Here is a 14,182-nt window from a genome sequence, read left to right as displayed (position 1 = left end):
TTTTTATTTTTTTGAGACGGAGTTTCGCTCTTGTTACCCGGGCTGGAGTGCAATGGCACGATCTCGGCTCACCGCAACCTCCGCCTCCTGGGCTCAGGCAATTCTCCTGCCTCAGCCTCCTGAATGGAATTACAGGCACGTGCCACCATGCCCAGCTAATTTTTTTGTATTTTTAGTAGAGACAGGGTTTCACCATGTTGACCAGGATGGTCTCGATCTTTTGATCCACCCGCCTTAGCCTCCCAAGAGTTCCTAATTCTTGACCAGAGTTATTTCTGTTGTTAAAAGAGAAACTTTATCTGAATTAATTTTAAGGGGGTTTAATTGAGCAATGAACAATTCACAAATTGGGCAGCCGACAGAATCACAGCAGATTCAAAGAGACTCCAGCACAGCCACGTGGTGGAAGATTTATAGACAAAAAGAGGAAAACGACATGCTGAAATTGGAAGTGAGGTACATAACTGCACTGATTACAGGTTGGTCTTTGCCTTATTTGAACACCATTTGAACACTCAGGAGTGTATGAATGGTTGAAATATGGCCACTGGGATTGGAGAAGACTCAGCTATTGTTACAGGTGCATACTCCTAAATAAGGTTTTTAATCTTCTCTACCTATTAATTTAGGCTGCAGTTCATTCACAGGGACTCAAATATAGAAGTATGAAGTCCTTTTCATGCCATATTTAGTTTGCTTTAATACTTTACTGAATATCAGTTTAAATTAAATTAAATTTATATTTTTAAATTCATAGCCTAAGGCTTCAAAGATTAGTTGATATCAATTACCTTTGGTTGCAAAACAAACCATTCCAGAATTCGGTGACTTAAAATAACTGCTTATTTATTCTACTATTTATGGGCTAGCTATGTAGTTCTTCTGGTCTGTGTTAGCTCTTCAATTTCTGTAACAAGCTGGTGGGTGAGATGATGGCTGGATGATCCAGGATGGCCTCTCTCATATGCCTGGCAGTTGGCAGATTATATGCTGAGTAACTAGGCCACAAGTCTGTAATTATCCAGTAGGGTACCTTGGGATGTTCTCAGGCTTCCACATGAGCGCTGGCCCAATATGTGAAGATATTTTATAAGTCTCTAGTTGCACAGCAATTGCTAATGTCTCATTGGTCGTGGAAAGTCACATGGCCATGTCCAGATTCAAGGATAGAGAAACAGACTCACTTACTGATTGGGAGAAGCTGAAAATGGGCTGCAAACGTATATAGAGGGGAAGAATATGTAGCTTCTGCAATCCGTGCAGTGGATAGGTTATTATTACCCTATTTTCAGAAGCTCCTAAATAATACATTAAACTTTGGCCTTGCTTTTAAAACTCATTTTCTTTTTTTGTTTTATCTGTTATGTTTCTTGAAAATCAGTAGTAGATTATGATAATCATATCTTTTTTTATCCATGAGCTATAAAGTAATTTACATGTGATGGTGAAGCAATAAAATGAGATAGGAAATAATTATTTAATAGGGAAAAGAAATAACAAAATTATGAAAACTATGAAACTTTGTCTAAACATTATTAACTTTTTAAGATTTTTATAAAGTAGAATTTGCAATGTATAGTTCTGTACTTTACTGACATAGATGTGATGGCATTAGGTTGATTCTGTTACTTTCAAGAGTAGAACTGTTTAAACATGTAGCTCAAATAATGCTGATTTTTTTTCTCACAAGTGTGTCATGATTAGTTGTTATGAAGCCACTTTAATAACCCATGTTTGTGTGTAAAAAAAAATTGACTGAATTTTTTTTTGTAGTTTTGACTTGAGTGAGGTAAATTGTAAGTGACAATAAGGGGAAAAATATCTTGATGTAGTGTTAGATGTAGCATTTTTCATAGGGAATAATAGAAGAAAGCATACATGTTAGAACTTTCCTTTTGAGAGATTTGTGGCAAGAAATGAGCAGATAAAATCAATGCACTGTGAATTATAAATAGGTCTTTGAGGGGCTGGATGATTAATTCAGAATGTGTAAGAAAACAGTAGAAATAAGCAAGTGTACAAGTGAATTCAAGGTTCTCCTTTAAAGGTGATTATAATTTGCAGGGATGAAGTTACCTGTTATTTGAAAAGGCAAAATATTTTAATTTATATACCTACTAAAATGTATATGAAAATCTTGGGTTTTTAGACTTATATGCAAGAATAAACAAAGTTTACCAGAAATAAAGAAATTTTATTTAAATATTCAATCTACTATTGTTAGCTTTTCAGTATATCTGGTTCAAAATAGAGAGAAAGAGAGAGAGAGCGAATATTAAAATAACTTGTACTAAAAAAAATTATGTGGATATAAGTTTCCCAGGACAGAAATCCATTCACAGATTTTTTTCTTAAAGTTTTAATTACATAGCTTTAAGAGTGACATAATGAAAAATGAGATTATATACCAAATCTTTTCCCAGTTCGTCTTATTTGCAACACCTAGTATAGCATAGTATGTGGTTTAGATTGTCATTCTTGCTATATTCAATTGAAAACTTTTGGTTGTCTAAACTTTATTAACATTTTAAGATTTTTATAAAGTGCTTTACTGACATGTAGCGAAAGCTGTGTTACCCACTACCTACTATAACTACATCCCATGATTCCTCTTCATTTCCTTGGACAATTTAAACACAATTGTCATTCTTCTACTTTTCCTCTTCTCTCAGAAATCTTTCTGATGATTTTCTTATTTATATTAATGCCTTAGTTCATTTCTCAGTCTTCCCCAAATTTTCATTAACACCTTTTGACTCTATTGTTCTTTGTTTTACTTTCCACTATAGTTGAAATTAAGCCTGGGTCTCATCACTCTTTGTCACTAATCCACCCCAAATCCTTGAACTTAGTGTTCCTTCTCTTTAAAGAAAATCTGTTTATATCACATCTGGCCTACTCTATCATATCAATTAACCTGCTATTTTCTTTACCTGCACCCTGTAATTATTATTCTGAATTTCTCACATCACATTTCATTTAATTCTGTGATGGCCACGTTCAGTTTTTTAAATACCCCAAAGATAAGATATTTAATGCTGTTTCTACCACTTTCCTATACTATAAAATGTTCCTTTCTATATTGCCTGTTTCTGACTATTCATATGCTGTTCCTGAAGAAACTTCCTTTCTACTGATGGGCATATTTTCCTTCTTAGAGAGCTCCATCAATATAATGATTTATACTGAGATCTTCATTACTTACTATTTCACCAAGTTCAAATTTCCTAATTTATCTCCTCACAAATGGACCAGTGTGAAATCTCTAGACATTTATGAAACATTCCTATTGTATATGTTAATGTCAACTCACAAGTTACATACTGAAGTCATTTTCCCACCTCAAGTTGGATCCCCTGCTATTTTCAGTAATAAAATTATGACTTTTCTTCCCCATCAGGATCCAACCTCGCTATTATTGTTGTTATAATAAATATTGTTATTTTAATTTTTTATTTTTTCTCTCTCTTCCCCTGTATCCCCTGAGCCATTTATTCACTAAGTACTTTTCTTACCCATCGTCACCATTATAGAACAGATTTTCATTCATTTATTACTGAATGATTGTTAGCCTTCTATTTGCTTTCCCTGCCTTGAGTTTCTAGAGGTTTCTATATATCACGAACAACACTTTCATTGAGTTACTTCCTAAAACACTGATTTCTATTTTCTGCATCTCAAATTATAAAGCATTTACCTCCTCTCCAGGTTTTATGTAGCATCAAACTAGTTGATCCTTCTCGCCACAAATCTCTCTCCTATGTTAAATCCACCCTGTCCTCTAGTCTGACTCACATCCTTTTTATCTTAAAAACATACTATGTTCTTTCTTAACCATATGTTTAGTTCTGTAGCTGATCTTGAATGGAAAGGATTTTACGGCCTTCCCAGTGGTCTATATTTTGGAGCCTCTGTAAAATTTAGTTAAAATTCTTTAACACCATGAAACTCAATCTTTCCTAGCACTGCAGCCCACAGTGATGTCCCTCTTTTCAAACCATTCGGAACTTGTCATGTGTGCTGAATATCTTTATCACTTCCTTATTTTCTACCTACTGCATGCTTGCCTTTTGTTTCATTTTTATCTTTAAGATCTCCCCATAGATATCTCCAGTGGTTCTAGACAGGGTCCATTGGATATACTTTTTTCTGTATCCCTTCTAATCAAAAATAGAAGTTGTCACTTAGTAGATAATTTTAAAAATAATTTCATTATGAATTCACTATGTGACAGCTATATAATTAGGTGGTTAGGGAACTTTTCTTAAAGCTCTATTTGCAGAGTAAATGCAATTCTTTCACTTGCATTCTTTATTTGGATGGACAGAGCTGTTCACTAAGGGAGGGAATATGAAACTCTGTGAGAAAGTTTTAACTATAGAATATTGATTAAAAGCAAGAATTCTAGATTCAGGATCTCTATCTAGATTCAACCCAGCCTCTCTTTTCCTGTTCACCCAGTTACAAGCTGTGTCTGTGGGTAAACTATTCAACTTCTCCTTGCCTCAGTTTTTCCTTTTAGAAATAAGGATTATGTTAATAGCAATATCAGAAGCATGATAAGACTCAGGTTAATAAATGCTGGTTAGAGCAATGTCCAGGACTTAGAAATAAATTGGTATAAACAATTTTGAGTCTTTATCTTTACTGATCCATTTTCTGAAAGCTATTCATAACTATAAATTAATAGAATCTAACCAGCATGTAAAATGACCATCATAGCATACAAAGATTTTGAAGAAAAGATGTACTTGCTGTCTTCAAACTTAGAAATACTGTAATGAAGAAAGCAGAGGGGCATTCTCCTTAGGGAAATGAGGACTTAGGACTCCAGAGTTCTTCACTCATCTCACAGTGTTTATTGAACATTTGCACATGACTGATACATGCTATGGGCACTATAGAAAATTTTCAAAAGATTACGTGATGGAAGTGATGCATGCTTTAACAATAGAATATGCATGTTTGAGTAGCAAAAGTAAGGGGGTGAAGAAAAGACAATAAAAAGTGTTATAGTCAAGATGAGAGAATATATTCCTATTGTTAGAAGCATTCAATTTTCCAAAGATCCGAACACTTATCTGTCTCCAACCCCTTGCATCTTGGGGCCAGATTATAACTTATCTTAGCTAGCATGCCAATACAGAGACAATCAAAGCCTACAAATTAACAATAAAAAAGGGTGTTAGTAAATAAGTATGCATCAGAAATACACGAATGTCTGTATCATGGAATAAAGCAATTTTAATAAGTTTCTTTTGCCTCATCTCTTTTGAACTTGAAGGATAATAGAAATGTATATGTGTATGTGTAGAATGATAGCTAAGAACAAAATTTATCTGTAATCTATAAATATCTCAAAATGGCAAAAACTTTATAGAGTGTAAAGTTCTCTATTTTTGTTATATTCACAAAACTGTGATTTGGATGAACTAGACATTGTGAGATGAATTGGCAAGGGAGGTCATTTGATGGTATCCTACATGCTTAGAATGGCAGGAGTGCTTAGGTCTGGAACAGCAGGTGTCTGTGAAAATGCCTGTTGGTTGTACTTATTAGTCTGATAAATAATACAGAGAAATGAGATTAATTTAGTCACCATTTGAAAGACATGTATATTAACCATCCTTCTCTGCCAGTGTTAGAAAACAGAGTTCAAAGAGACAATGAACATGTGTTTCAAAATTAATAAAAAAAGAAGCAATTTTCTAAGTAATTTTTCACCAGGATGGCATGAGTCATGTATTTGTACATAGAAACCACATTCAGTAATTGATTAAATACCTCTTATGTAGCATGAGACATTTACTTATAACTTATTTTATAGGTTACATAATTTTTTCTTACTCATTTTCCTCTATTCATATTATTAAAGTATATATTCAGAATGCCAGGGAGAAAATTTGAATAGTAGCAATATATTAGATTGATACTGGTATGTATTTGGTTGGTGCAAAAGTAATTGTGGGCTTTGCCATAGAAAGTAATGGCATGTCATGTGGCCCACAACGTCCAGGGTGCTGAGCTGCCAGCAGCCAGGCATGGACCGTCAGGCTGCCCGGGGCCCAGGAGTAGGGGGCTGCAGAGCCGTCTGGGGGCCCACCGCTGCTGAGCACATAGAAAACGCCCCACAGCCTGGAGGCTAGTTTGCTGCAGCTGACCACTCTGGTCAGGAGAGAGACTGAGAAGGCTATGTATTGACTAGCAGTTGGAACACAGAGCGTCCTAATGACAGTCCAGCCCAGGGTGAGGGGACCTATTATGAAAAGGAAGGATTTGCTGTGGATGAGGAGGACTCTGATGGAGAACTGAATCCCTGGGAGCTGTCAAAGGAAACAAACTGTCCACCCAAGGAACAGTCTGACAATCTTTTTAATGAGGACTGGGACTTGGAGTTGAAAGGAGATCAAGGGAATCTATATGATGCTGATGACATCCAGGAGCGCATGTCTCAAGATCTCAAACCTTGAGTCAGCTGTGTCCCACCAGGAGACATGATCTATGACCCCAGCTGGTACCATCCACCTCCACTGACAACCCATTATTCCAAGATGGCCTTTGAAACAGGACAGTTTGATGATGCCGAAGATTAGTGTGGAGCTTTCTGCCTTGTGCATGGGCAGACCTCCAGATCGAGATCTCTTTTTCTGTCTTGGAGGTGAAAAGTCATATCTGAGAAAATGTTTCCAGGGATCCCTAGTCTGGGGTACACAGCCCAGTGTTCAATAGGTCCTGTTGTTCCCTCTGGTCTGTTGTTGTTCTTAATGGGCTTCTCCTTGGAATGTGTGTGTGTTTGTGTCTGTGACAAGAGGAGTGTGTCCTTTGTAAATAAAGATTAAAAAAAGAAGAAGAGGAAAAATAAAGTAACGGCAAAACCCACAATTACTTTTGCATCAACCAAAACTGCCATTCTGAGTGGTATTCATGGCAAAAGGTTTATTTAAACTGCAGAAAGTGTAAAACAAGGGCTAAGTTTTCTACATGTACTCTAATGAGGGGTTTTCTTTCTGTGTAATTTGCATACATGAGATACACAGATTGAGATATAAGGGAAGATCATGCTCATATTTTCTGAAATGTATATCTGAAGTAAACCATTTTAAATCAGATCTATGACATATCTACTCTGCTAAACAATTGCAGTCTATTGGATGGGCTATTCTGTTTTTTGCCTGAGGTTAAACATTGGATGTACTTTTTCCTTGGCTCTATTTCACTTGATTCACAGTCTATACTTCAGGTTCAGTTTAGCTCTTTCTTTCACCCCCAGGATGTGTGTGTGCGTGCGCACACACACACACACACACACTAGTCTCAATCTAGAGAAAAGTGTGTACAAATGGAATGTGCAAAGTAGTAGAAAAAATCTCAGCAGCAGCAGAAATAACCATGAGTTAGTGTGATACCAGTGTGATATGAGTACAACAGAATTTTACAGGCATTCATAGTAAAGTGAAATCTCCTCCAGTCAGGATGATGATGTCCTTGTTCCTATACTAGCATAGTCTGTCCAGCTGCTTCTTCTCGAGGTCCAATAATGAGATGCAGACTGACTGGGAAAAGGAAAGAGTTTATTTCTGCAATCAGCAAGAAGGTTGGGGTAACTCACCAGTTAGAAAATTTCAATAACTCAAAGTTAGAAATTTTTCTCCGGTGCACATGTACGTTTAAAGCTCCATGCCTACATGTGGGAGTGTGCCTACCAGCAGGAGTGTTTCATTTAATCTCTGTCTAATATTTAACTAGGGTCTGAGGTCTGGAAAGCTTCCTCTAGAGCCTTGGGAAGTTTCTTAAGTGGGCCCTGGAAGGAGATGTATGTGTAAGAATGGTTTTATTATTGGATGAGACCTGGGGTGTCCAATCTTTTTGGTTTCCCTGGACCATGTTGGAAGAACTGTCTTCAGCCATACATAAAATCTACTAACACTAATGATAGCTGATAAGCTAAAAAATAATTTTTAAAAAAATCACAAAAAAACTCATAAAAACTTTACTAATTTGTGTTGGGCTGCATTCAAAGCCACCGTGGGCCGTATGTGTCCATAGGCCTAGTGTTGGACAAGCTTGCTTTAGGGTCCGAGAAATCTCAGGTGGGATTGTAATGGGTTTGATTCCACATTCCAGCTCTCATACTCAGGCACCAGTTTCCTCAATTCTTTAATGTTTGTGTATTTATCAGATTTATAGTGAGGGGCTCATTGAAACTGGCTGCTCTGGCTGCTAATGGAAACCTGACCTTCCACATTCTGACAAAAGTCCCAGTACAGACGGGTTGATTTAATTTTTTTCTTGATTCCCAAAGCACTAATTATGTTTTAACTTCACTCTCTACTTACTTGTAAAAAACAATGAATATTACTATCTAAATATACGTCACTAGTTTATTAATATACAACATTAGTTCATTTAAACTTAAGAATCCTAAAGATGTCAAGAAGAGGAAAGTATAAAACTTGCTCTAAAAATAATTGTACTTTTGCATTGACCAGACAGATAAACAGAAAACAAACAAAAATATTTGTTATGAGCTGAATTGTGATCCGCTAAATTTATATGTTGAAGTTCTAGTTCTCAGTACCTCAGCACGTGAGTATATGTGGAAATAGGGCCTTTAGCAAGATAATTAAGGTAAAATGAGGTCATAATGGGTGGACTCGAATTTAATATGACTAGTGTCTTTATAATAGGAGGAAATTAGGACATAGGCAAGAGATACCAAAGGAGAAACCTGTGAGGACACAAGAAGGCAGGCTTCTGCAAGCAAAAGAGAGAGGCCTGCCGGGTGCAGTGGCTCATGCCTGTAATTCCAGCTCTTTGGGAGGCTGAGGAGGGTGTATCACCTGAGGTCAGGAGTCCAAGACAAGCCTGACCACCATGGTGAAACCCCATTTCTACAAAAATACAAAAATTACCTGGGCATGATGGTGGGTGCCTATAGTCTCAGCTAATCAGGAGGTTGAGGTGGGAGAATTGCTTGAAGCTGGGAGACGAAGGTTGCAGTGAGCTGAGATTGTTCCATTGCACTCCAGCCTGCCTGGGCAACAGAGAGAGACTTTGTCTCAAAAAAAGAAATTAAAAAAAAGAGATGGTGAGGCCTCACTTGCCAATGCCTTGGTTTTAGACTTGCAGCCTTCGGGACTTTAAGAAACGACATTTCTGTTGTTTAAGCAACCCCATCGCTGATTTGTTATGGCTTTCCTAGCAAACTAATCCAATATTCAAAGGCAGGGACCAGTGAATTATTTTTGGAGGAAAATAAGTAGGTTGAATTGGCATCAGTTATATGTAGAATACCTCCATTTGCTTACTTAAGGGGGAAGAAATGCCTTGCCCAGTCTTTAATACTAATATGTTTTTACATAAGAAATAAACAATACAACCTAAATATGGAATTTAGGAACATGAATCCTTCTAACAAATATCTCCTAAAATTACACATACGTTTTACTAGCTTCTTATTTCAAAGGAAATATATTTTATGAGAAAAAGCATATAAACACACAGATCTACGTATATAATCCCACAATTTCCTTCCTCATCATCTTAAAACTCCTTCCATACCTGTCCACATCATTTTTAATGAGTTTTTTTTTCTTATAGGCAAAAAATAGAAGTATTCAGTAAATTTCTTAGTTTGACTCACGTCCACTTGGAGAATTAATTGAATTCATTGGAGTATGGTGATTAAGAATCTAGACCCTAAAATCAGGTTCCTTGGGTTTAAATCGTGGCTCTGCTTTTTACTATTTGTGTGACCTCCTCTGCAAATTATTAAGCGCTACATGTCCTAGTTTTCTTACTGTAAAGTGGGGTAATATTACCTTTCACAACATAGCAAGTGCACAAAACAATGCCACTCATCCTCCCTTGCGTGTGCATGTGTGTTCAATTAATGTTGCCTTTTTTTTTTTTTTTTTTTTGAGACAGAATTTTGCTTTTGTTGCTAAGGGTGGAGTGCAATGGCACAATCTCAGCTCACCGCAACCTCCGCTTCCTGGGTTCTAGCGATTCTCCTGCCTCAGCCTCATGAGTAGCTGGGATTGCAGGCACCTACCACCATGCCCAGCTAATTTTTTGTATTTTTACTAAGGACACGGTTTTATTATGTTGACCAGGCTAGTCTCAAATTCCTGACCTCAGATATTCCAGCCACCTCAGCCTCCCAAAGTTCTGGGATTACAGGCATGAGGCACAGTGCCCAGGCTAATGTTGGCAATTACCTTTGTGTACACCCATTTTCATCTACTTCCATCTTTTCATTGTTGAGAAAGTGTCCTTTCAAATCTAAATCTTGTTCCTATGCTGTTGACATCATTGTGTATGTTTCTTTCTCTCTCTCTGTCCAGTAAGTCTCCTACTACAAAAATGCTCATTTCTTCTCCGTACCAAAAAATATACCTATAAACAAATTTCTCTCTTTCCTGGATCCCATTGTCCTCTCCACCTTTCCTTTTGCAACCAAGCTTTTTGAACATGTAATTTATACACACTGACTCTTTTCACTCCTTAAATTATTGCAATCTTTCCTGAACTTCCTCGTTGCTCTGATAACAGAGTCAGAAGACTGGTTGACAAAGACAGTGACCTCATTTCTGTTGAAATTGTTGACTACTCTGTACTTTTGAAAACATATTTTTCCTTGCAATCCTCTGACACAGTTTAATCTGATCCTCTTCCTAGTTCTCAGATTACTCTTGTATAAATGTCTTTGCCAATCTCTATTGACAGGGCTGCTTTTCTATTTACCAAAAATAAATTGTGATGATTTTTCATTTGTTTTTGGCACATTGATATTTTGATATGAATAACATGTTTTGGAAAAACTAGAGAGTTAAAATGTTGTTTCCTGCATCTCTATTGTTTATTGTAGTATTTGCACAATAAATATTTGGTACATAGCTTGATTTTTTTTTTCCCCTGTGGCCTTTCACGTCTTAAAAATCTTTATAAGCAAAAAAAAAAAAAAAAAAAAATGTCCTGTAATACAAGGGAGAAGGTCATTTATTGATGAATATCTGGAACTGTAAGTTAAATAGAAATCTATCTATATTTTTTAAACAGTATTAACTAGAATTATATTTAATAATCCAAATATCATATACATAAGAGTAAATTTCTCCTGTTCTTAATCTGAAATGACAGTGTCTATTTAAATTCAAAAAAGTCAAACTTGTAATGAAACCAGCAAACTTATTTTATAAACGGAAATTATCAAAATGCCTCCCTTTATGATTGCATGCCTTGCAGTCTTATGGGAGAATCTGTTGGAAGGCAATAAACATTCATTAATGTGGTGATATATTTTTTAAAGTATTCTAAAGCATGGGGTTTAAATTTATGAATAAACAGTCAGATTTTGACAGCAGGATTGTCCAAGAAATATCTCTTATTTTTAAAGCATGTGGTTTTGAAACCTATGGATTGCAGGTATTTTTTTCCTGTATTAATAAGAAAAATATACATTATTATCTTTTTTATCTTACTCAGGGCATATTTATTAAATAATTACATGCTGTAGGAAGCAAACTGTATTCCTACACTTTTACCTGACATAAATTAGCTATAGTAGGTCAAGAACAATATCTATACTTGTGAACTCTGGAATAACTCCTACCCAGGAATGTTCCAATAGCTATTGTTTATGTGAAAATAAGTCGTTAGTTTTAAGTTTAATAGAGTTTTCTTATCAAAAGCCTTTCAAATATATTGTATTAATTCTAAATTTCCTCATGACATTTTTCACAGCTTGACATAAAAAGATCAGTTTCTCTATTTTTTTTTCTTAAATCAATCATACTAACTTGTATCAGAGTCAATGAGGCATTTAAGTAGCAATGGATAATCAGAGCAGAATACAGCCTCATGTTTACCTAAATTTAAGTAGTTTTTTAGGCAATTATAATATATGTACTTATATATGTGTATATATATGCGCACACACATACACATCTATCTATCTGTTTATATTACTTTATAGACACAGGGTCTTGCTCTGTTCCCCATGCTTGAGTATGGTGGTGCAATCATAGTGCACTGCAGCCTCAAACTCTTGGGCTTAAGCAATTCTTTCTCTTCAGTTTCTTGAGTAGCTGGGACTATAGGAGTACCACCACACCCAGCTATTTAAAAAAAAATTGTAGAGATGAAATCTCACTATGTCACCCGGAGTAAAACATTTTGTTAAAATATGTGATAATTAAAGACCATTTGGTAACTTTCAGCACATTGAGATTTGTATAAAATAAATATAATTAAATTTGAAATGATATGACTTAATCAAATGTACTTTATGGAGGCAATGCTTATTTTTAATTTTTAGTCACATTTTAGTTGAATTATTCACTTATTCTTTTTGGCATAAATTAACTTAAAATGCATGTTCGGCAAGCGGGTACAACTTTATTTATTAGCACTCTACTATTCTAAGTGTGCTGGTTAGTTTTATATGTCAACTTGAGTAGTCTTTAGTCAGTTATTCAATAAAACACTAACCTAAATAGTGCTGCAAAAGTATTTGTGGATGTGATCAAGTCTACAGTCAGGTGACTTTAAATAAGGGAAATTGTCCTGGATTAGACAATTTGGATGGGCTCAATGATATAAGGGTTCTTTTTTTTTTTTTTTTTTTTTTTTTTTCTGAGATGGAGTTTCGCTCTTGTTACGCAGGCTGGAGTGCAATGGCGCGATCTTGGCTCACCGCAACCTCCGCCTCCTGGGTTCAGGCAATTCTCCTGCCTCAGCCTCCTGAGTAGCTGAGATTACAGGCACGCGCCACCATGCCCAGCTAATGTTTTGTATTTTTAGTAGAGACGAGGTTTCACCATGTTGACCAGGATGGTCTCGATCTCTTGACCTCGTGATCCACCCGCCTCAGCCTCCCAAAGCGCTGGGATTACAGGCTTGAGCCACCGTGCCCAGCGATATAAGGGTTCTTATAACAAGGAGACATAATAGTCAAAAGGCAGTGAAAAAAAGTGATGTGATGATAAAAGCAGAGATTCGAATTAAGTGACCACAAGCCAAATCTTATTATCAGCCTTTGGAAGCCATAAGATATAAAGAGCAGATTCTCTCCCAGAGTCTCTAGAAGGAAGCAGCTCTGTCACATCTTGATTGTCAAACTGAACGTCTTAAACTGTGAGATGATTTGTGTTATATAAAACCACTCAGTCATTTGTTGCAGCTTGCAGCAGCATCAAAAAACAAATAGAAGTTTTATGTCCTGGAAGTGAGGTGTTGTAACAAATATCTATGAAAAGAGTGAAACTAATCAAAATATGTAAAGAGGTTTATTCTGAGCCAAACATGAGTGACCACGATCAGAGGCACAGTCTCAGGAGGTCCAGAGAACATGTGCCCAAGCTGGGTGGGTTACAGCATGGTTTTATACATTTTAGGGAGACATAAGACGTCAGTCAATACATGTGAAGCATACGTTATTTCAGTTGGAAAAGGCAAGGCAACTCAAACTGAGTAGTTATAGGTTATTGGTGGACTCAAATAATTTCTTATTGGCAATTTGTTGAAAGAGTTCAATTATTATCTAAAGATTAGAATCAATAAAAAGTAGAATCTGGGTTAAGAAAAGGGCTTGTGGAGACCAAGGTCCTTATTATGTAGATGGAGTTTCATAGGTGGCTACCCTTAGAGACAGTAGATGACAAATATGTCCTATTCAGACATTTAAAAGGTGCTTGACTCTCAGTAAATGTCTTTGAGATTAGAAGGACCTGAACAGAGAAAGAGCTAATTGTTATTAGAGGTTTGCAAGGCCATTCCAAAATATGCAAAAGAAATATATTTCAGGCAGTGGTTCATCCCTGTAATCCTAGCACTGTGGGAGGCCGAGGCAGGTGGATCACCTGAGGTCAGGAGTTGAAGACCAGCCTGGCCAACATAGTGAAACCTCATCTCTACTAAAAATACAAAAAATTAGCCAGGCATGGTGGTGGGTGCCTGTAATCCCAGTTTCTTGGGAGGCTGGGACAGGAGAATCTCTTGGCCCTGGGAAGGAGAGGTTGCAGTGAGCCAAGATGGTGCCATTGCACTACAGCCTAGGTGACAAGAGTGAAACTCCACCTAGAAAGAAAGAAAAAAGAAAGAAGAAAGAAAGGAGAAAGAAAGAAAGAAGTGAAAGAAGAGAGAAAGAAGAGAGAAAGAAAGAAAGAAAGAAAGGAAGGAA

At 36.4% G+C, this 14,182-nt stretch overlaps 1 protein-coding gene and 1 pseudogene across 2 annotated transcripts in view; both read left to right on the top strand.

Moving 5' to 3' along the window:
* Nucleotides 1–14,182, top strand: part of LRP1B (LDL receptor related protein 1B) — a 1,894,725-nt gene that overhangs the window by 1,449,401 nt on the left and 431,142 nt on the right. The gene's annotated exons all lie outside the window — the stretch shown is intronic.
* Nucleotides 5,987–6,698, top strand: LOC116556955 (annotated as a pseudogene).

The sequence above is a fragment of the Sapajus apella genome, unplaced genomic scaffold (assembly GCF_009761245.1).
Source record: "Sapajus apella isolate SASKATOON/1434 unplaced genomic scaffold, GSC_monkey_1.0 scaffold18, whole genome shotgun sequence".
NCBI lineage: Eukaryota > Metazoa > Chordata > Mammalia > Primates > Cebidae > Sapajus > Sapajus apella.
The sequence above is the reverse complement of the archived record's forward strand: the minus strand, read 5'-3'. Positions and strand labels throughout refer to the sequence as shown.